The sequence below is a fragment of the Bolinopsis microptera genome, chromosome 11 (genome assembly GCF_026151205.1).
Source record: "Bolinopsis microptera isolate Bmic1 chromosome 11, MBARI_Bmic_1.0, whole genome shotgun sequence".
NCBI lineage: Eukaryota > Metazoa > Ctenophora > Tentaculata > Lobata > Bolinopsidae > Bolinopsis > Bolinopsis microptera.
In genome coordinates this window covers 20,622,421-20,647,742 of record NC_087082.1, presented here as the reverse complement: position 1 = coordinate 20,647,742, position 25,322 = coordinate 20,622,421, and the positions used below count along the sequence as shown (strand labels likewise).

Genomic DNA, 25,322 nt, shown 5'->3' with positions numbered 1-25,322 from the left:
AATTTGTTAAAGTTTCGTTTTACTACTCGAACATGATATTTAACTCAATTATTTGTATTTCAACTGCTTGTGAAATGCAGAAGACGGTAAGTATTCTGGGCTATAATCCCATGGTATGTAATATCCAGGGACATCAGAATTAGGATAGCTTCCATCGACTGTAGGAAGCTGACATTGCAATGGTCTCTGTTCCTTTAGGTAGTCAGTAACATCATAGACCATATCCGTCACAATATCAGGATTACCCGACGATATATCGTCAGCTTCATTTGGATCAGCAGTTATATTGAAGAGTTGAACGACATCAAAATCAATTGAATCGATGTTCAGGGGATAAAACTTAGTGCTTGAGCAACTGTTAGTACTGTCCTGATCTCTTAGCAGTAATTTGAAATCGTTCTTATAGTACCCAGCAATTCTTTTAACCGGGTCAATGTGAAGCATTATTTGTGTCCGGGGACATGTTCCACTGTTGTCGTGCAGCAAGTAATGAGACTAATCTATATACTGTCCAAACCACCCCTAATAATTGCCTGAGCAACATATAATTGCTCGAGCAACATGGTCGAAGCTCAATAACAGTGTTGGACAGAAACTGATCATGTTATTAGCCCGGCACTTTATTTAGGAGACTTCAAATATTATAGATGATCGGGCAGTACTTTTAATAATCACATTGAAATTCTTTACAGTCTACAGTTTCAGTTTTTATGACTAAAGGACTAACCTACAGAGCTACAGGAATTCATATGACCCATTTCAATCATATCTTCATTTGTAGTAAGTTCAGTCTTAAATTCAGGGCAGCCATCCTCCAATTTATATGCACAAGATGATGAGCTAGCAGCAGCTTGCTCGATCTTTATTTCGAGCAGTATATTTTCACTAGGTATAGCTATGGCAATGCTTAATGCATATAATTCTCAAATATAATCTAGTTCTCAAATTTAAACCGCACAATGTTTTGACTATTATAGAAGATTTGTTAGTACAGAAATTTACTGCAGAAATTTAGTACAGAAATTTACTGCTTTTCATAAGATAAAAGTATGAACATTGAAATTTATTTTTATCACAATATTTTGAATAACATTAAAATCTGATATATTAGTACGATATTTCAATTTTGTCAACATCAAATTAACAAACTATTTTTAGCCAGGAATCAAGAAATATCATTATGTTACCTAAAGTGAGTGTACCGATGGATTTTGGAAGGCACCTGATAGGATCCCCAACTCACAGCAACCTAAAACTGAACACAAGTGAGGGAGGTGAGGTACGAGCCAGTTCAGTGATCCTATCCTTCAACAGTCCCGTCATTGATCACATGACAACCACCCTTCACATGACCAGTGTGGACATGTTGGAGTTCAGTAAAGCTGCTGTTCAGCTGCTTGTTGATGCAGCTTACTCTGGAACTTAACCAGGGAACTATTCAGGGACATCAACAAGATGGCTTATGTGTTTGAAATGTCTTGGTTAGCTGTAAAATGTGCTGAGTATTTCACTGAAGTAGCTGACTCGGTTAAAACACCAACTTATACAGAACTACTTTATTTATTTGAAGAAGCAGGGTTTGTTTATGAGAAGCTGAAGATAAAAGATTATCTAAATCTTACCATCAAGAAGATTGAGATAATGAAGTGGAAGCAGGAGTTTATAGACAGGTATCTTGAGAATGCAGACAGATTATCTACACAGAAACTAGACATGGTGATAGAGCTAGCTGATTCTGAAGTTAACTGTGTTGTACAAACTCTAACTAATCAGTTATCAGAACAGTTTAAAGTTCAGGGTTCCAGTCTTTCTGTTTCTTGTGAGTATCTTCTGGAAAACTCTAATCTTTCTCTCTGTAAAAAGTCTGACAGAGTTTTGTTTGACAATTTATTTGATGTTCTTGGGGAACTTCCAGATGAGAGAATGAGATGGACTTTTGAGCTTCTTCGCAAATATTCCAAACAGAGAACTGAGTTGGCTCATGATAGTTCTGATGAATTAAGTGGATCCAGCTCAACAACAGTATCTAGATGTACCATTATACCCAACTTGTACCATGATATGGATATGAACATGTTATTTAATCAGTTGTTGGACTGGTTGTCTGTACCTGTATCTGTGTCTAAGGATGTTACCAGTTTGTTGATGGCTGTAGAAGCTGTGTGGACATGGAACAGATACCGGTACATTAATCGGAGTAATAACAATGATAAGAGTTGTAATGTTGACCATGCTGTGTTGTCAGCTAAACTAACAGACCTAACTAGTAGAAAGGAGAGGCTGGTCTCTTTTACCGTCCTTCTACATTGACTATCGTTTATATCTAGTGAATAACATAGGGTCGTTTGTGAGGTATTCGTTAAAACAATTCTGCTCTGCTAATAAACAAGATACCTCACACGTTACCATTATTCCCTGTATTGACCCGTGTGATATTGATAAACCACTGAGTTCAATACTCTCAAAAGACTCCAAGCTGACATTTGTTTGGTTGTATTTTTAAGTGCTCGCTTATCAGTTATAAGTTGCTAAATTGCGATAAGTGAACGCGTGCCATTGTACATTTATTGTACATTGCTTGTATAAAACTCAAACAGTGTGTGTAACTGACATTTAAAGGTTATCAATATGCAAAACAAGGAAAACCTGAAATCAGTAAGCGATGATGCTAAGAAACGTGTACTTGGAAGCCTACTTAACAAAGCTGATGCCCCCAGCAAGAAAGTTCTCAGTGTGTATAGTTTCAGTGCAAGTTATAAGACCAATCTGAAGGATATGAAATCACTCACCGCAGTTCAACTAGAACCCTGTGCAATATTTCTAGGTTTTAATGTCAGAGATGGTGTGAAGAAACTGTACACGAATAAGCAGACTCTGTGTGATAGAATGATTCTCAAGATCGAGTCCTTGTTCGACATAGAATGCGAGGACTGTAACGAGGTGTACTGTAATGAACTGGGAAAAGAACCGCTCTTAAGATGCCGGCTATGCTTACAGGGCTCCCACGATTGTGAAGCCATGGCCGAAAAAGCCAAGACCTTCAACGATCTCACCCAGAAAGGACTGCTTCCTTTAGGAGGATCTTGGCTCTGCTACGAATGTTCAAAAAAGAACGAAACACGCTCACTTCAACATCCCCAGAAACCTACCAAGAAAAGGAACTCAGATAGTACATCAGATCTATCCACTATTAAAGAGGCTGAATCTGAGGTAGAGGCCGAGGGAAACGACGATGAAGATGAAGATGAAGATGAGGATGAGGATGAAGACAGGGAAAGCCCTAGAAGAGGTAGACATAATGATACCGAAAATAACCCCCAGATTTGCCGGGAATACACTATGAGGAAGTGTCCCCACGGCCTCACTGGCAAACGTCTCATTGGTGGTAAGAAATGCTCATACCAGCACCCCATCAGATGCCGCTTTTACTCCAATTTCGGAGACGACAAACGCAGAGGATGTAGGAATGGGAAGAAATGCACTTTTTTCCACCCCAAACTGTGCCGTAATTCAGTTGCGAATCACGTATGTTTAAACAGCGAGTGTGGCTTCCATCATCTTAAAGGAACAGCCAGAAAGACTGTTGGAAACGTGAATTCCACTGACAGAAATCGCCTGCCTCAGCAGCAGCAGCCCAAAGATACAAGAAGAATAGAATTCAACACGAACAGAAGTTCCTGGCCGCCTCCTGGTGGTTATGATGTGGACAGAATGGGTAGTCTAAACTCCCTCAACACCCCCTACCCACCCACTGTTGAACATCAGAAACCCCTCAGACAACGTAAAGACAGTACATCTGAGAGGGATAGTGCTTTTTTAGAGAAGCTCATGGAAAACATGAAAAACGGAATAATAACCCAGATGAACTCCAAAATGGAGGAACTTCGAGGGCAAATTCCAGCCCTTGTCCAAGAGACACAACGGAGCCAGCTGGACCCGAGATCACGCCAAACATCCTCTCAGCAAATCTCGACACAGTTCCCACCATCAACACAGTTCCCAGCCCAAGTGACACTCCCAAACCAGCCAATTCGGATGCCGATGCCACTAAACTTCATGCCCAACTATCAAGGATCTTGCTACTGAATGCTCGGTCCATCTCCCCATCCGCAACCAGCACTGTAAAAGGGTGTAAAATGGAAGATTCCATTCATCCAAGACCACATACTTGACGACCCAGGAAGACCACCGGTCCCTATTCTCGCTATCACTGAATCATGGTTGAAGCCATATATTAGTGATGCTCAAATAGCTATAGATGGGTACAACAGTCTTAGAGCAGACCGTCAAAGTCGAAAAGGTGGTGGTTGTGTGCTTTACGTTGAAAATTCGCTGCTAGTATCAGATACTGTAAATTTCAGTGACAAACACTGCAGTATGCTGAATTGTTTCATAGACTCTATGAACGCCCTTGTCTCCGTGATATACCGCCCACCAGATGCTCCTCCCGGATCCTTCAAAGCAGTCCTGGACCAGGTGCAGGAGAAGCTAAATAACCTGACATTGAACGATAGATCACCTGACATCTACATTATGGGGGATTTCAACCTCCCAAATATAGATTGGGACTCTTGCCAAGCTTTACCTGGTCAACCACTTTGTGACCAGCAAGCTTGTTCCGAACTAATTGATTTCATGGAGAGAAATTTCTTGACACAAATGATTTGTAAGCCCACGAGAAATAACAACACCATCGATCTTGTCCTCACAAATAAGCCACAGGACACAATTGAGACCAATATCTCCGAATGCCAACTATCTGACCACAGGCTAGTTGAGCTCGTACTCGGACATAATCCGCTCTGCCCAAAAGAACATACTCCTATATCTTTCGACAGAAACTCTTTTCGGGCGACTGATTTTCATAGAGCAGACTTTGAAGCTATGAACGATCGTTTAGAAGCTGTTAACTGGATCTCTTTGAGAGAACTCTGTTATGAAGATGAAGATGGAAGTGCTTTTCTGGAGCTTATACGCCTAACTGTCCTCCAGATAACCCTCCTAAATTCGCTTTCTAAAGACCCTACTGGAACTGGCCCCTCCCGCCCTCGTAGAAGTCGCCAAGTCCGTGAAAAATACACAATGAAGAGGAAAAGAAGAAAACTAAATGCCCAAATAAGTGCACTTACACAAAACAACCCAACTTCGAGAAAAATCGAAAAGCTGAAAACCGAAGTTAATCTTCTGACCTTCGAAATAAGTGAACTTGTGTCTGTGATCAAGCAACTTAACGAAAAAGAAGTAAAAGCTGTAAGTACAATAAAGACGAACCCAAGATTCTTTTATTCTTATGCTAAACGATTTGCAAAGGTAAAATCATCCGTCGCCCCAATTAGAGATAAAAACGGAACTCTGAAAATGAACCCAGCGGAAAAAGCAGAAATTCTCCAGACTCAATATGTCACAGTCTTCAGCAACCCAAATTCTGCCAATGTTGAAGAATGCCTCACCGGATTAGATCCTCATCCAAAGGAAGATCTCAACACATTCACCTTCACAGCAGACGACATATCAGATGCCATAAAGGAACTGGACCCGTATGCATCCACCCCTGATGGTGACATACCGGCCAAGATCCTAACTAAATGTCGAAGGACAATCGCTGAACCAATTTATCTACTCTGGAAACACTCATTTGATAACGGAATCATACCATCTGGTATGAAGACACAGTACATCACGCCTGTGTTCAAGAAAGGAGACCGAACATCTGCCGCTAACTATCGCCCTGTCTCGATAACCTCTCACATTATTAAGATATTTGAGAGAGTGGTCAGAAATCATCTTGTGGAACATATGGAGTCAAACAGTTTTCTCTCCCCCCATCAGCATGGATTCCGCAAGAAAAGAAGCTGCTTAACTCAACTAATAGACCACGTAGATAATATCCTGAAAACTCTCAATGATGGCAACGAGGTTGATGTGATATACCTTGATTATGCGAAAGCTTTCGATAAGGTAGATCATCAAATACTACTTGCAAAGGCAAAACGCTACGGAATAAAAGGAAAGACTCTGCAATGGCTGACTGAATTCCTGAAGGATCGCCTGCAAACTGTGGTCGTGGAAGGAACAAAATCATCCTTTCAGCTAGTAATCAGTGGGGTACCCCAAGGAACAGTATTGGGACCCATTCTATTCATTCTCTATATTGACGACCAACTTGGTACATTGGTTACCGCTCTGGGAAAGGTGTTTGCTGACGACACCAAGCTCATTGGAAAAATCATGGACCTAGCTACCAAAAGCTTACTTCAAGACGACCTCCTCAATGTAATCGATTGGGCCCTGAAGAACAACATGCAACTCAATGAGGCCAAATTCGAAATATTGAATTACAGCTTGAACAATTCTTTACTGTTAAGAGAATTGCCCTTCACCAGTCAATATTCCTGTTACAATTTGACAAATGGAAGAACTATTGACCCAGCCAAAACTGTGAGGGACCTAGGGGTTCTCCTGTCAAATGACTGCTCCTGGTCTTCTCACATACAGCAGATGACTAAAACAGCAAGGACAATGACGTCATGGGTCCTTAGCGTATTCAGAGATAGGTCACGCTTCCTCATGCTCACCCTTTACAAAACCATGGTGAGAAGCAAACTCGAATACTGCTGCCCGGTGTGGAACCCTGACAAAATCAGTGATATAGAAGCTATTGAAAGCATCCAACGACACTACACTCGTCGAATCAGTGGTTGCCAGAACCTTGATTACTGGAAACGCCTGCAGAACCTGAATCTTCTCTCATTACAGAGACGCAGAGAACGATACATCATAATCCATACATGGAAGATGATGAATGGACTAGCTCCGAACGACATCAACATGCAGTTCAAGGAAAGCTCCCGACACGGTGTAAAGGCCACTGTGCCTGCATTTAATAAAAAGGCACAATGCTCAATCTCGATCCATTATGAAAACTCTTTCGGAGTAAAAGCAGCCAAACTATGGAACCTGCTCCCTAAGGAAGTTAACAAAATCCAAATCTTGGAAACTTTCAAATCCTCCCTTGCTAAATTCTTGAAAGGCTTCCCGGATACCCCGCCCACTAAAGGGTATACCGCCATCACAAATAACTCTCTTCTGGAATGGACTCTACAAAAAGATCTAACCCAGGAGTGATTGGAGGACGTACTCGATACTGTTGTCCAGAAGCGATCCCTGCCGAACCTACCTAAAGTAACCTAAAGTAAGTAACTTCCAACACCCGTCAGTAACATCCTGTAGTTTACCTGGTAAATGTGGGTTTATTCTAAAAACAGTCCCCAGTGAAGCTGCATTGTGGACCTTGAGATTGTGTACTGATAAAGAAGATTACCTGGGTGAAACAGTGCACTTTCATGATGAGATTAGAGCAGAGAAAATGCATGTTTTTATTAGTTACTATAATAACAGACTATTCCCACTAACTTGGTTAGGTTGGCTTCATGTTAAAGATGGTCATATAAAAATACACTGCTGGGAGATAAACTATAATGACTATTTTGGCGACATAAAAATTATGTATAGTAACTTAGTACGTGACAGTTAATGTTAATAGTGATCTAATTGTTGGTTTTTAGACAAGATAAGTTTTGTTTATGAAAACTAGAAGTGTACTTGTTTACCAAGTTGAGGTTCCTCCTGTAACAAAGAGGACTGTATATCAGCTGCAGAATTAATATTCCTGATCTCATGATAACTTATTTTTATAACCTTCTTGTTATGATAATGTTTGTAAGCTCTACCAGTACACCACTACATTACTCCTTCCCATCTCACTAAGATCAGACCAACCAGCTATTTTGTAGACTTGGTAAGGGGTAAGGTGGAATTGTGTGTGATTGAGATAATTACTAGTTAACTAATAATTAGCAAGGTATATTAAGCATGTAATGACTCCTTGGTAAGTGGTTTATTTTATTAGTTAACCTGGTCTGAGGAAGATAATCTAGAATATTGATATGAGTTTATCTGATTTAAAGATTTAGTTGATTGCATGTTAGCATGGCCATGGGAGCAAATGTTAAATTTTTAACATTTTTGATTGGATTCCTTTTTGTTTGTAGAAAAACGTTATTTTACTGATGATTACTTATTTTTTTCAAGAATTAAACGTATCCTTTTATGACTTTTGATTTGAATTTCTTGTATCTATTAACATGATTCTCGAAGATGACTAATAATTGTCGATGTGAATTATGAAAATTCGATATTGTATTATCAATTTGTTGTTCGACTTGTTTTCTTCAATTATTGATTACTGTATACTAATAATTTCTCAAGCTAAGCTACATGGAGAAATCAGTAAACTTTTACAAGAATAAAAGTAAGAACATTGACATTTGTTTTATCATAATATTTTGAATAATATTTGAATCTAACATACGGTATTCTAAGTTTGTCATTATCAAATTAACAAACTATCTTTAGCCAGGAATCAAGAAATATCATTATGTTACCTAAAGTGAGCGTACCGATGGATTTTGGAAGGCACCTGATAGGATCTCCAACTCACAGCAACCTAAAACTAAACACAAGTGAGGGAGGTGAGGTGCGAGCCAGTTCAGTGATCCTATCCTTCAACAGTCCCGTCATTGATCACATGACCACTACCCTTCACATGACCAGTGTGGACATGTTGGAGTTCAGTAAACCTGCTGTTCAGCTGCTTGTTGATGCAGCTTACTCTGGAACTGCAGAGGGGATAACCAGGGAACTATTCAGGGACATAAACAAGATGGCTAATGTGTTTGAAATGTCTTGGTTAGCTGAAAAGTGTGCTGAGTATTTCACTGAAGTAGCTGACTCGGTTAAAACTCCATCTTATACAGAACTTCTTTATCTATTTGAAGAAGCAGGTTTTGTTTATGAGAAGCTTAAGATAAAAGATTATCTAAATCTTACCATCAAGAAGATTGAGATAATGAAGTGGAAACAGGAGTTTATAGACAGGTATCTTGAGAATGCAGACAGATTATCTACACAGAAACTAGACATGGTGATAGAGCTAGCTGGTTCTGAAGTTAACTGTGTTGTACAAACTCTAACTAATCTGTTATCAGAACAGTTTAAAGTTCAGGGTTCCAGTCTTTCTGTTTCTTGTGAGTATCTCCTGGAAAACTCTAATCTTTCCTTCTGTAAAAAGTCTGACAGAGTTTTGTTTGACCATTTATTTGACGTTCTCGGGGAACTTTCTGATGATAAATTGAGATGGACTTTTGAGCTTCTTCGCAAAAGTTCCAAACAGAGAACTGAGCTGGCTCATAGTTCTGATGAATTAAGTGGATCCAGCTCAACAACAGTATCTAGATGTAACATTATACCCAACTTGTACCATGATATGGATATGAACGTGTCATTTAATCAGTTGTTGGACTGGCTTTCTGTTTCTGAGCATGTTACCAGTTTGTTGATGGCATTAGAAGTTGTACACACATGGAGTTGGTACCGGTGTGAAAATCAGAGTAATAACAATGATAAGAGTTATGTTGTTAACTTAGCTGTGTTGTCAGCTAAACTAACAGACCTAGTAGAAAGTAGAGGCTGGTCTCTTCTACCGTCCTACTTCATTGACTATCATTTAGGTCTAGTGAATAACAAAGGCCGGTATGTGCAGTATAAGTTAAAACAATTCTGCACTGCTAATAAACAATATACCTCACACGTTACCATTATTCCCTGTATTGACCCGTGTGATATTGATAACCCACTAAGTTCTATACTCTCAAAAGACTCCAAGCTGATCTACCACTTCCAACACCCGTCAGTAACATCTTGTAATTTACCTGGTAAATGTGGGTTTATTCTAAAAACAGTCCCCAGTGAAGCTGCATTCTGGACCTTGAGATTGTGTGCACTTTCAATTTTCATGATGAGATTACAGCAGAGAAAATGCATGTTTTTATTAATGTTATTAGTGGATTTAATAACAGACTTTACTCACTAACTTGGTTAGGTTGGCTTCATGTTAAAGATGCTCATAAAGAAAGAGACAGCTGGGATAATTACTACTATGATTTTTATTCTGGCAACATAAAAGTTATGTATAGTAAGTGACAGTTAATGTTTTTGATCTAATTGTTAGTTTGTCGACAAGATAAGTTTGGTTCTAGAAAACTAGAAGTGTACTTGTTTACCAAGTTGTGGTTCCTCCTGTAACAAAGAGGACTGTATACCAGGCACAGAATTAATATTCTGTTCCTGATCTCATGATAACTTATTTTTATAACCTTCTTGTTATGATAATGATTGTAAGCTCTACCAGTATTATAACACCACTACATTACTCCTTCCCATCTCATTAAGATCAGACCAACCAGCTATTTTGTAGACTTGGTAAGGGGTAAGGTGGAATTGTGTGTGATTGAGATAATTTGTAATTAACCAATAATTAGCAAGGTATATTAAGCATGTAATGACTCCTTGGTAATTGGTTTATTAGTTAACATGGTCTGAGGAAGATAATCTAGAATATTGATATGAGATTTATCTGATTTGGTAGACTGCATGTTTTTAGTTGGATTGATTTTTGTACCTAAAAATAAATCTTAATTTTACTGACGATTACTTTTTTGTTTTCAGAAATTGGACGTATTCTTATATTTAAATGACTTTTATTTTGAGTTTATTCTCTCTATCGACCTATTCTTCGAAGATGACTAATAATTATCAATGTGAATTATGAAATTCGATATTATTGACGATTTGTTTTAACTTTAAGACTTGTTTTCTTCAATTGATTATTATGATAATTTCTCAAGCTAGATTATGGAATCTTTATAATAAGATAATCCAATAATCCAATATTATACAACCTTTAATTAAAATTTAAGTATGATCATTGAAATTGATTTATATCATATTATATTATTTTGAATAAGATTTAAATCTAATTATATACGATATTCAAACTTCGTCATCATCAAAATAACAAACTATCTTTAGCCAGGAATCAAGAAATATTATTATGTTACCTAAAGTTAGTGTACCGATGGATTTTGGAAGGCACCTAATAGGATCCCCAACTCACAGCAACCTAAAACTGAACACAAGTGAGGGAGGTGAGGTACGAGCCAGTTCAGTGATCCTATCCTTCAATAGCCCCGTTATTGATCACATGACCACCACCCTTCACATGACCAGTGTGGACATGTTGGAGTTCAGTAAACCTGCTGTTCAGCTGCTTGTTGATGCAGCTTACTCTGGAACTGCAGAGGGGATAACCAGGGAACTATTCAGGGACATAAACAAGATGGCTAATGTGTTTGAAATGTCTTGGTTAGCTGAAAAGTGTTCTGAGTATTTTACTGAAGTAGCTGACTCGGTTAAAACTCCTTCTTATACAGAACTACTTTATCTATTTGAAGAAGCAGGTTTTGTTTATGAGAAGCTGAAGATAAAAGATTATCTAAATCTTACCATCAAGAAGATTGAGATAATGAACTGGAAACAGGAGTTTATAGACAGGTATCTTGAGAATGCAGACAGATTATCTACACAGAAACTAGACATGGTGATAGAGCTAGCTGGTTCTGAAGTAAACTGTGTTATACAAACTCTAACTAATCAGTTATCAGAACAGTTTGAAGTTCAGGGTTCCAGTCTTTCTGTTTCTCGTGAGTATCTTCTGGAAAACTGTAATCTTTCTCTCTGTAAAAAGTCTGACGAAGTTTTGTTTGACCACTTATTTGATGTTCTTGGGGAACTTCCAGATGATAAATTGAGATGGACTTTTGAGCTTCTTCGCAAAAGTTTTAAAAATAGAACTGAGTTGGCTCATAGTTCTGATGAATTAAGTGGATCCAGCTCAACAACAGTATCTAGATGTAACATTATACCCAACTTGTACCATGATATGGATATGAACATGCCATTTAATCAGTTGTTGGACTGGCTTTCTGTTTCTGAGGATGTTACCAGTTTGTTGATGGCTATAGAAGTTGTACACACATGGAGTTGGTACCGTTGTGAAAATCAGAGTAATAACAATGATAAGAGTTATGTTGTTAACTTAGCTGTGTTGTCAGCTAAACTAACAGACCTAGTAGAAAGTAGAGGCTGGTCTCTTCTACCGTCCTACTTCATTGACTATCATTTAGGTCTAGTGAATAACAAAGGCCGGTATGTGCAGTATAAGTTAAAACAATTCTGCACAGCTAAGAAACAGGATACTTCACACGCAACCATTATTCCCTGTATTGACCCGTGTGATATTGATAACCCACTAAGTTCTATACTCTCAAAAGACTCCAAGCTGATCTACCACTTCCAACACCCGTCAGTAACATCTTGTAATTTACCTGGTAAATGTGGGTTTATTCTAAAAACAGTCCCCAGCGAAGCTGCATTGTGGACATTGAGACTGTGTACTGATAGAGAAGATTACCTGGGTGAAACAGTGCACTTTCATGATGAGATTAGAGCAGAGAAAATGCATGTTTTTATTAATGTTATTAGTGGATTTAATAACAGACTTTACTCACTAACTTGGTTAGGTTGGCTTCATGTTAAAGATGCTCATAAAGAAAGAGACAGCTGGGATAATTACTACTATGATCTTTATTCTGGCAACATAAAAGTTATGTATAGTAAGTGACAGTTAATGTTTTTGATCTAATTGTTAGTTTGTCGACAAGATAAGTTTGGTTCTAGAAAACTAGAAGTGTACTTGTTTACCAAGTTGTGGTTCCTCCTGTAACAAAGAGGACTGTATACCAGGCACAGAATTAATATTCTGTTCCTGATCTCATGATAACTTATTTTTATAACCTTCTTGTTGTGATAATGTTTGTAAGCTCTACCAGTACACCACTACATTACTCCTTCCCATCTCACTAAGATCAGACATTTAAAAACCAGCTATTTTGTAGACTTGGTAAGGGGTAAGGTGGAATTGTGTGTGATTGAGATAATTAGTAATTAACTAATAATTAGCAAGGTATATTAAGCATGTAATGACTCCTTGGTAAGTGGTTTATTAGTTAACATGGTCTGAGGAAGATAATCTAGAATATTGATATGAGATTTATCTGATTTAGTAGACTGCATGTTATCATGGGAGTACATGTTAAATTTTTAACATGTTTTTAATTGGATTGAATTTTGACTCTAAAAACGTTATCTAATTTTTACGGTTCTGATAATTACTTATTTTTTCAAGAATTGGACGTATTCTTTTATAACTTTTGATTTGAATTTCTTGTCTCTATCAACATGATTCTCGAAGATGACTAATAATTGTCGATGGGAATTATAAAAATTCGATATATTCTCAATTTGTTGTGCGACTTGTTTTCTTCAATTATTGATTATACTAGTATTAATTTCTCAAGCTAAGCTACATAGAGAAATCAGTAAACTTTTTTGCAAGAATAAAAGTATGAACATTAACATATTTTGTTTCATCATAATATTTTGAATAACATTTAAATAATATAATATACGATATTCTAAGTTTGTCATCATATTATTAACAAACTACCTTTATCCAGGAATCAAGAAATATCATTATGTTACCTAAAGTGAGTGTACCGATGGATTTTGGAAGGCACCTGATAGGATCCCCCACTCACAGCAACCTAAAACTGAACACAAGTGAGGGAGGTGAGGTACGAGCCAGTTCAGTGATCCTATCCTTCAACAGTCCCGTCATTGATCACATGACAACCACCCTTCACATGACCAGTGTGGACATGTTGGAGTTCAGTAAAGCTGCTGTTCAGCTGCTTGTTGATGCAGCTTACTCTGGAACTGCAGAGGGGATAACCAGGGAACTATTCAGGGACATTAACAAGATGGCTAATGTGTTTGAAATGTCTTGGTTAGCTGAAAAGTGTGCTGAGTATTTCACTGAAGTAGCTGACTCGGTCAAAACGCCATCTTATACAGAACTACTTTATCTATTTGAAGAAGCAGGTTTTGTTTATGAGAAACTGAAGATCAAAGATTATCTAAATCTTACCATCAAGAAGATTGAGATAATGAAGTGGAAACAGGAGTTTATAGACAGGTATCTTGTGAATGCAGACAGATTATCTACACAGAAACTAGACATGGTGATAGAGCTAGCTGGTTCGGAAGTTAACTGTGTTGTACAAACTCTAACTAATCAGTTATCAGAACAGTTTAAAGTTCAGGGTTCCAGTCTTTCTGTTTCTTGTGAGTATCTTCTGGAAAACACTAATCTTTTTCTCTGTAAAAAGTCTGACAGAGTTTTGTTTGACCGTTTATTTGATGTTCTTGGTGAACTTCCCGATGATAAATTGAGATGGACTTTTGAACTTATTCGCAAATATTCCAAACAGAGAACTGAGTTGGCTCATGATAGTTCTGATGAATTAAGTGGATCCAGCTCAACAACAGTATCTAGATGTAACAGTATACCCAACTTGTACCATGATATGGATATGAACATGTCATTTAATCAGTTGTTGGACTGGCTGTCTGTGTCTGAAGATGTTACCAGTTTGTTGATGGCTATAGAGGCTATGTGGACATGGAGCAGATACCGGTGTGAAAATCGGAGTAATAACAATGATAAGAGTTATGTTTGTGACTTATCTGTGTTGTCAGCTAGACTAACAGACCTAGTAGAAAAGAGAGGCTGGTCTCTTTTACCGTCCTACTTCATTGGCTATTATTTAGGTCTAATGAATAACAGAGGCCAGTATGTGGACTATAAGTTAAAACAATTTTGCACTGCTAATAAAAAAGATACCTCTCCCGCTACCATAATTCCCTGTTTTGACCCATGTTTTATTCATAAACCACTAAGTTCAATACTTTCAAACGACTCAAAGCTGATCTTCCACTTCCAACACCCGTCAGTAACATCTTGTAATCTACCTGGTAAATGTGGGTTTATTCTAAAAACAGTCCCCAGTGAAGCTACATTGTGGACCTTGAGACTGTGTACTGATAAAGAAGAATACCTGGGTGAAACAGTGCACTTTCATGATGAGGTTAGAGCAGAGAAAATGCATGTTTTTATTAGTTACTACAATAACAGACTATTTCCACTATCTTGGTTAGGTTGGCTTCATGTTAAAGATGGTCATATAAAAATACACTGCTGGGAGGTCAACTATAATGACTATTTTGGCGACATAAAAGTTATGTATCGTAACTTTGTACGTGACAGTTAATGTTAGTGATCTAATTGTTGGTTTTTAGACAAGATAAGTTTTGTTTATGAAAACTGGAAGTGTATTAATTGTTTACCAAGTTGAGGTTCATCCTGTAACAAAGTGGACTGTATGCCAGCTGCAGAATTAATATTCTGTTCCTGATCTCATGATAACTTATTTTTATAACGGGGGGGGGGGGGGGGGGGGGGGGGGGCTAATGGCATAAATGGAGAAAATGGAGAATTACTCATAGGTTTTTCCATTTTCTCCATAGAAATAGTCTCCATTTTATGCCATTTTATGCCATTGAAAACCTGAAAAATTTAGAATTTCGAGAAAAATTATTAAAAAAAAAGATATTTTCGGCCAATAATGAACAGTGTATCATGAAACATGGAGAAAAGTGGTTTTCAGAAAAACTTTGAAAAATGTTGATCCGAGTCTTTTTCGATACGTACCTCCCGTATCGAGAGCTCCCGATTCCGAGCTCGTGTTGCAAAGGGGAGGCCTGCCTTCCGAGATCGCATTACCTCGAGTCCAAAATTGTGTATCGAGGGGAAGGTGTGGACTTCGAAAAACCGAAAAAATATTTTCGGCAAATAATGAACAGGGTAGCATGAAACGTGGAGAAAAGCGGTTTTCAGAAAAATTTGAAAAATTTTGACCGAAAAAATATTTTCGGCTTACGGGTATATGGCCCCCAGAATATAGGTGGCCCCCAAAATATAGGTCATGTTAGTGGATACAGTTCTAACCAAGATAAGCGATACTAATGGGATCTGTTACTGCTAGGTTGGAGTAAAACATGTAACTTATGTTTCTGGATAAAAATTTTGGACCTACATGAGGTATTTTGGTATATTTGGTCATGACAGCGAAAGATTTAAACGATGTTGTCATTTTCTAGAGGGGTAAATATGGCGAAAAATTGTCATGACAAAAATCTGTCCAACACATGCCATTAAGACTACTGGTATGAGTATAAGTATTATTTTAAGCTATCTTTTCATCGAGACATCTGCAAACTGACAATTTGGAAAAAAGTTATGGCCACCACAATTTTACGGGCCCCCAGAATATAGGTCTATACGACCCCCAGAATATAGGTTGGTCAAAAACCCTGAACATGCCCAAAACCATGCTTTGGGATGCTCTACTTGTAGCTACTAGTCTCCTGAACCCACATATCAAGTTTTATCAAAATTGGATAAAAATTGGTCGAGTTATGGGATAAAAACAAAAACCATACGCCCATATTTGGGCATACGCACCAAATTTGATCGATTTTGGTCCATAAATTGGTCAAATATCAATATTTTTGAATGAAACCAACTTTATATGGAAGGTAAGCATATATTACACAATCTCTATGATTATCAGCTCAATATCTACCTAACTGTGGATTCTGTGTTCAAATAATCGCAAAAAATGAACAAAATCGCCCAAATCTCAAACTGACTTCGCTCAAAACAATAGAACTCAATAGGGTTTCAATATTTTCACATGAAATTTTCAGAATCAACGTAGAATTGTCTCATGACCTTAAGTTTTGGGACAGAATTTTGAGTTAGGCCTTTAAAAAAATTTGGCGGCCAAAAATGTCTGATTTACAGTCATTGAGGTGCACATTGTATTGATACAGATAAAAACAGCCCCCCTCAATCATATCTAGGGACACTCCTTCAATCTTATTTAAGTATTTAGTTAAGATCCCTACTAAATGAGTGCATGAAAGCTTTTTAACAAGTAAAATTAAAGATTTTACTCATTACGGGTATATGGCCCCCAGAATATAGGTTTAAAAAAAAAATAGCGACCAAGATTCTGCATTTTCTCTGTCACCCTGAGCATTAAGGAATGTGGGGTAGTGATGAGAAACAGTTAAAGAACATATGCTGAAGAGATGGCATCATCAAAATGTATGAAGGTGGAGTATTTGAGGACGATTTTTGCATACCTATATTCTGGGGGCCGTAGTTTTTGATTTTTTGCTATTAAGTATACTATAAACCATTTCAATTTAGTATCTGGAGCCATTGGCATCATCAATACAGTCTCAGCAAAATATTCTGACTGCATATAACTGTCTGAGGCCCCGTGACAGCATGGACATTTTTTCGTAATTCGCATCTTTTGGCGTTAAGCTTAACTCCAAAAGATGCGATTTGACGTCGTGTCAAATAATTTTGACTTGAAATAATCGAGATTTATCCCCAAATTGCATCTTTTGGCGCTAAGCTTAACGCCAAAAGATGCCGTTTGACGGATAAAGTCGTAAAATCTTAAAATGCGTTTTCAAATGGCATCTTTTTGAGTTAACCTTAACCCCAAAAGATGCGATTTGGGAAATACTTTCGCGCGAAATTTCAAAATTCTTCTTCCGAATTCTTGAATTGCTGCATTTTGCAAATCAGCTGATATTTGTAACTTTAAAAAATAACTGTAACTTATATATTTATACAGGTCCCCGGTTTAACAAGCATTCAGGATAGAACCAGCAGCGGTTAATGACACTGAAACAGAGATGAAACACAGTAAGAACAGCAGAAAGAGTGGAGTGCGATAAATATCTTCTTTTCTTCTGCAGTCTGCACTGGTTACTGATACTGATTACTGGAATCGGTTATCTAATCGAAGCCTAGCCTCTTTGTAACTGGCAAGTGATTTTCCGGATTCAATTTTCAGATAGTCCTTTTTAGCTAGTCGTGAATTTCGTCTTTACTCCATTGTATTTGTACACTGTACAGACAGTTCTAATTAAATGCAGAAGAGTTGTTCCCACTTCCCAATTACAATCATGACCAACTCGAAATTGAGGATTGTATGCGGTACTAATTTCTGTAAAATAAGCACGGTTCATGTCTTGCAAAAATATAGTGATCAAAATTTTAGTCCACATAACACAGCAGTGGCGTGCATCCTAGAGCGCCAGCATTGAAGCCGATGATCGCATGTTCAACTCTGCGTACTGGCATGTTAATTTTTTTGCTCAGATCACTCTGAGCAAAATCATTTTTCATGATAAATATAACATAAACAAAACTGACATGGGCCTTGCTAGGTAACTCGAGCAGCGGTAATTTGCCGATGAATTTTAGCAAGCTAGTGAATAAGTAGATAGTGTATTAAAGATACAAAGATAGTAATCTTGATTTAACCTGGATTTCAGCTATTTTGGGATGGGCGTGGCCCCTGGGAGTGGCCTGAGTGGGTTGGGAGGTTGAAACTTGATTTTTCTGATGGTTTGGGACAGGAACTAACTATTTAAACCCCTAAACCTGTTACAAATACCCCGGAACATAAATCCCCTACAGGGGTAAACATTTTAAAACTTGATTTGACCTGGATTTCAGCTATTTTGGGATGGGCGTGGCCCCTGGGATTGGCCTGAGTGGGTTGGGAGGTCAAAACTTGATTTTTTCTGATGGGTTGGGACAGGAACTAACTATTTAAACCCCTAAACCTGTTACAAATACCCCGGAACATAAATCCCCTACAGGGGTCAAATCCCCTACAAATCCCCTACAAAAATCAAGGAAACGTGCTAGTTGTATTAGATATGATTGAGAGACTATTTACCTTTACTTGATCCCTTCCTATTAGTAAGTATCACTATGCTATCTTTGTATCTTTAATACACTATCTACTTATTCACTAGCTTGCTAAAATTCATCGGCAAATTACCGCTGCTCGAGTTATCTAGCAAGGCCCATGTCAGTTTTGTTTATGTTATATTTAACCTACCTATTGAACCTATTGATAGGTTTAGAAGTAGGCATCTTCACGGCCATCACGCAATCTGCGGACCACCTCCTTGACTGCACCAGTCTATTATCGAGTTAGAGTTTTCTGCACTGTATCCAGGAGTAGGGGGCTTGTCTGGAAGGGTGTCTAGGAAGTTTCCAAGAGATGTCTTGAAGCTTGTCAAAGTCCTTTGAGTATTGACAATTTTGGGGAGAACATTCCAGAGTCTTCCAGCTCTCACTGCGAATGAGTGGTCGTAGGTGGAGCGTGCAGCAGCTGATGCTTTTTTTGTGAGAGAAGGGAGTATAACTTTAACTCCCAGTCTGGCATTCTCTCTGAACTGTACATCTAGGTCATTTGGACATATACCCTGGAGAACTTTCCACAGATGTATGATGGTGTAGCGTTCTCGGCGTCTTTGCAGTGATGCAAGTTTCAGTTCCTTCAGTCTATTCCAATAATCGGTGTCTCTGAGCCCTAGAATTCGTCTAGTGAACTGGCGTTGTATGCTCTCGATAGACTGGATATCATAGATCTTGTTTGGATTCCAAAGCGGGCAGCAGTACTCCACTCTGGACCTTATCAGGGATTTGTAGAGCTGGAGCATAACAGGTGTTGTCCTGTCTTTGAATACTCCAAGAACCCAAGATGCCATCTGACGTGCCTTGTCAACCATGATGTTGATATGTGGTGTCCAGGAGTAATCATCGGACATGTTGACTCCTAGGTCACGCACTAATGGGCTTCTTTCTATGACTGATCCATTTGGAGTGGTGTAGTTTGTGATGTCACTCATAAATGGCAGCTCCTCTGAAAGTGATTTAGAGGCCGGTGTTCTATAGCAAACAAGTTCAAACTTGTTTTCGTGCAGTTTCATGTTGTTGTCCTCGGACCAACGTATGATTCTGTTTAGATCTTCTTGAAGAAGATTGCAGTCGTTTAACGTCGATATTTTTCTGCCTATTCGGGTGTCATCGGCAAAGCTGCTAAGTTTGGAATCTTTCACGTACTGATCTAGATCGTTGACGTAAAGAAGAAAGAGGATTGGACCAAGTACAGTCCCCTGCGGTACTCCACTGATAACCGGCATTGGCCTAGAATGTTTTCCGTCGACAATGACCGTTTGAGTCCTATTTATCATGAAAAATGATTTTGCTCAGAGTGATCTGAGCAAAAAAATTAACGTGCCAGTACGCAGAGTTGAACATGCGATCGTCGGCTTCAATGCTGGCGCTCTAGGATGCACGCCACTGCTGTGTTATATGGACTAAAATTTTGATGACTATATTTTTGCAAGACATGAACCGTGCTTATTTTACAGAAATTAGTACCGCATACAATCCTCAATTTCGAGTTGGTCATGATTGTAATTGGGAAGTGGGAACAACTCTTCTGCATTTAATTAGAACTGTCTGTACAGTGTACAAATACAATTGGGTAAATACAAAGGTTGTGTACACTACTGTGCTGATATGGAAAACTCCCGACTAGACTATATGTTGCTACAATTCATTCGGGGGCGTGGATGAGGTTTGTAATTTAGCTATTTAGGCATTTGCTTTTGACTGATTTATCTTCTGGACAGTTCTTGGAACATTGGAAGTTCAATAAAAATCAGTGCAGTAGAGGAGTAAACTTGCACGAGAGTTAAAATGGTACTATTATAATCTGTGTTGTCAGGTAAGATTTCAGTTTTAACTTTTTAGTGGCGTTTTTAATCAAGATAAACTCCCCTTAAATCGTATCTTTTAGAGTTAAGCTTAACTCAAAAAGATGCGTTTTAGCGACGCATTATACAATTTTCAAAATATTTGTAAAACCGCATCTTTTGGCGTTAAGCTTAGCTCCAAAAGATGCGATTTAGCGACGCGTTATAAAATTTTCAAAATATTTCTTAAACCGCATCTTTTTGAGTTAACGACACGAATTACGATTCTAGCTTTCGGTTTAAAGCGCATCTTTTGGCGTTAAGACTAACTCCAAAAGATGCGAGTAAAGAATCGAAAGATGCACGTTCACGACTCGGGTTTTTTAAGAAATTTTAGCGTAGAAATGCATCTTTTGAGCTTAAGCAGGCATCTTTTTTGCGCCAAAGCGCAATGTCCAGGGTGTCACGGGGCCTTGTCTGTGACAATTTTAGAACAACTTAGGAACAGATGTTTGGACCTATATTCTGGGGGCCCTGTTAAAAAATGGTATTTTTACAGGTGAAAAAAAGTACACTTAAAAACCTAATAATTATTTTCAACTACCCAAGAAACATTTAAAGGGTTATTATGTACATATTTACAGCCCTAAACATACTTAGAAGTAGTTTTAACACCTGTTTCTAAGTGCTCAAAAAACGACCTATATTCTGGGGGCCATATACCCGTATAATGAACAAGCTAGAATGAAACGTGGAGAAAAGTGTTTTTCAGAAAAACATTGATAAATTTTGACTTACCCTCGGTACACAATTTTGGACTCGAGGCAGCCTCGAGTCCAAAATTGTGTACCTACCAGGGGGAAGCCTCGAGTCGAGGCTTCCCCCTGGTAATGCGATCTCGGAAGGCATGCCTCCCTTTGCAACACGAGCTCGGAATCGGGAGCTCTCGATACAAGAGGTACGTATCGAGAATGACTCGGGCCGAAAATATTCAAAGTCAAAGTTTTTCAAATTTTTTCTAAAAACCACTTTTCTCCTCGTTTCATGCTACTATACCCTCTTCATTATTAGCCGAAATATTTTTTTGGTTTTTCGGTTTATCGAAGTCTGCACCTACCCCTCGATACACAAATTTGGACTCGAAGCTTCCCCCTGGTAATGCGATCTCGGAAGGCAGGCCTCCCCTTTGCAGTGCGAGCTTGTTTCGACTTTTGAGGATGTAGGTCTCACTTCTCAGTGCCTATTACTCTCCCCTATTACTCACTCCTGCTGTTATAGCCTGTAGAAATAACTTTACACTAGGCTTGAGTAATTATGAGTTTGCCTGAAGTGTGCCTCTAATAACCTAGTATAAGCATCTAGTAGCCTACTATGAGCTTTCATAAGCTTGTTACGCCCCAAGTAAGCGTAAATAAACATGTTAGGATGTTCAATTTAGGTGTTAAATGGTGTTAAAGATGAAATTTCGAAGACAAAATTCATGGCATAAAATGGAGAAAATGGAGAATTACTCATGGGTTTTTCCATTTTCTCCATAGAAAAAGTCTCCATTTTATGCCATTGCCCCCCCCCCCCCCCCCCCCCCCCCCCCTTTATAACCTTCTTGTTATGATAATGTTTGTAAGCTCTACCAGTACACCACTACATTACTCCTTCCCATCTCACTAAGATCAGACATTTAAAAACCAGCTATTTTGTAGACTTGGTAAGGGGTAAGGTGGAATTGTGTGTGATTGAGATAATTACTAATTAACTAATAATTAGCAAGGTATATTAAGCATGTAATGACTCCTTGGTAAGTGGTTTATTAGTTAACATGGTCTGAGGAAGATAATCTAGAATATTAATATGAGATTTATCTGATTTAGTAGACTGCATGTTAGCATGGGAGTACATGATAAATTTTTAATATGTTTTTAATTGGATTGATTTTGTCTTTAAGACAGTCTCATTTTACTGAGGATTGTCTTGTTTGTTTTCAGGAATAGGTATTCTTGTATGAATTTTGATTTGAATCAATTTTTTAATACTTGTTTTCTTCAATTTGTTATGACGATAATTTTTCAGACTAAGCTATGGAAAATACAGAAAAGTTTTATAGTTCAATCTTCGATAAGTAGTTAAGATAAAAGTATGAAAATTGAGTATTGAAATTAATTTTTATCATAATGTTATTTTGAATAACAATCAAATCTAATAATAATATTATACGATATTCTAAGTTCGATATCATCAAATTAATAAACTATCTTTAGCCAGAAATCAAGAAATATCATTATGTTACCTAAAGTGAGTGTACCGATGGATTTTGGAAGGCACCTGCCTGATAGGATCCCCGACTCACAGCAATCTAAAACTGAACACAAGTGAGGGAGGTGAGGTACGAGCCAGTTCAGTGATCCTATCCTTCAACAGCCCCGTCATTGATCACATGACCACCACCCTTCACATGACCAGTGTGGACATGTTGGAGTTCAGTAAACCTGCTGTTCAGCTGCTTGTTGATGCAGCTTACTCTGGAACTGCAGAGGGGATAACCAGGGAACTATTCAGGGACATCAACAAGATGGCTAATGTGTTTGAAATGTCATGGTTAGCTGAAAAATGTGCTGAGTATTTCACTAAAGTAGCTGACTCGGTTAAGACACCATCTTATACCGAACTACTTTATCTATTTGAAGAAGCAGGTTTTGTTTATGAGAAGCTGAAGATAAAAGATTATCTAAATCTTACCATCAAGAAGATTGAGATAATGAAGTGGAAACAGGAGTTTATAGAGAGGTATCTTGAGAATGCAGACAGATTATCTACACAGAAACTAGACATGGTGATAGAGCTAGCTGGTTCTGAAGTTAACTGTGTTGTACAAACTCTAACTAATCTGTTATCAGAACAGTTTAAAGTTCAGGGTTCCAGTCTTTCTGTTTCTTGTGAGTATCTCCTGGAAAACTCTAATCTTTCCTTCTGTAAAAAGTCTGACAGAGTTTTGTTTGACCATTTATTTGACGTTCTCGGGGAACTTTCTGATGATAAATTGAGATGGACTTTTGAGCTTCTTCGCAAAAGTTCCAAACAGAGAACTGAGCTGGCTCATAGTTCTGATGAATTAAGTGGATCCAGCTCAACAACAGTATCTAGATGTAACATTATACCCAACTTGTACCATGATATGGATATGAACATGTCAGTTAATCAGTTGTTGGACTGGCTGTCTGTGTCTGAGGATGTTACCAGTTTGTTGATAGCTATAGAAGCTGTACACACATGGAGTTGGTACCGGTGTGAAAATCGGAGTAATAACAATGATAAGAGTTATGTTGTTAACTTAGCTGTGTTGTCAGCTAAACTAACAGACCTAGTAGAAAGTAGAGGCTGGTCTCTTCTACCGTCCTACTTCATTGACTATCATTTAGGTCTAGTGAATAACAAAGGCCGGTATGTGCAGTATAAGTTAAAACAATTCTGCACAGCTAAGAAACAGGATACTTCACACGCTACCGTTATCCCCTGTATTGACCCGTGTGATATTTATAGCCCACTAAGTTCAATACTCTCAAAAGACTCCAAGCTGATCTACCACTTCCAACACCCGTCAGTAACATCTTGTAATTTACCTGGTAAATGTGGGTTTATTCTAAAAACAGTCCCCAGTGAAGCTGCATTCTGGACCTTGAGATTGTGTACTGATAAAGAAGATTACATGGGTGAAACAGTGCACTTTCATGATGAGATTAGAGCAGAGAAAATGCATGTTTTTATTAATGTTATTAGTGGATTTAATAACAGACTTTACTCACTAACTTGGTTAGGTTGGCTTCATGTTAAAGATGCTCATAAAGAAAGAGACAGCTGGGATAATTACTACTATGATTTTTATTCTGGCAACATAAAAGTTATGTATAGTAAGTGACAGTTAATGTTTTTGATCTAATTGTTAGTTTGTCGACAAGATAAGTTTGGTTCTAGAAAACTAGAAGTGTACTTGTTTACCAAGTTGTGGTTCCTCCTGTAACAAAGAGGACTGTATACCAGGCACAGAATTAATATAGTAATATTCTGTCCCTGATCTCATGATAACTTATTTTTATAACCTTCTTGTTATGATAATGTTTGTAAGCTCTACCAGTACACCACTACATTACTCCTTCCCATCTCACTAAAATCAGACATTTAAAAACCAGCTTTTTGTAGACTTGGTAAGGGGTAAGGTGGAATTGTGTGTGATTAAGATACTTAATATTTAACTAATAATTAGCAAGGTATATTAAGCATGTAATGACTCCTTGGTAAGTGGTTTATTAGTTAACATGGTCTGAGGAAGATAATGTAGAATATTGATATGAGATTTATCTGATTTAGTAGACTGCATGTTAGCATGGGAGTACATGTTACATTCTTGACATGTTTTTAATTGGATTGATTTTTGTTTCTAAGACAGTCTCATTTTACTGAGAATTACTTTTTTTTTTTTTTCAGAAATAGGAATTCTTTTATGAAATTTGATTTGAATTTATAGTTGCTATCGATATGATTCTCGAAGATATATAAAGTAATTGTCGATGTTTATTATATTATGGTATATTGTTGTTTTTTTAGTGTACTTGTTTTTTTTTCAATTAATTAAGATGATAATTTTTCATAGTAATCTACAGAAAATACAGAAACGTTTTGTAGTACAACCTTCGATAAGTTAAAAGTATAGACATTGATATTTATTTTCATCGTAATATTTAGAATAACATTTAAACTAATATTATTCGATATTCTAAGTACGTCATCATCAAATTAACAAACCAGGATTTAGCCAGGAATCAAGAAAT

The 25,322-nt window shown here is 37.8% G+C and overlaps 1 protein-coding gene across 1 annotated transcript in view; it reads left to right on the top strand.

The window, feature by feature from the left end:
- The window catches only part of LOC134822814 (prefoldin subunit 1-like), a 73,455-nt gene that overhangs the window by 19,769 nt on the left and 28,364 nt on the right, over positions 1 to 25,322 (top strand). The gene's annotated exons all lie outside the window — the stretch shown is intronic.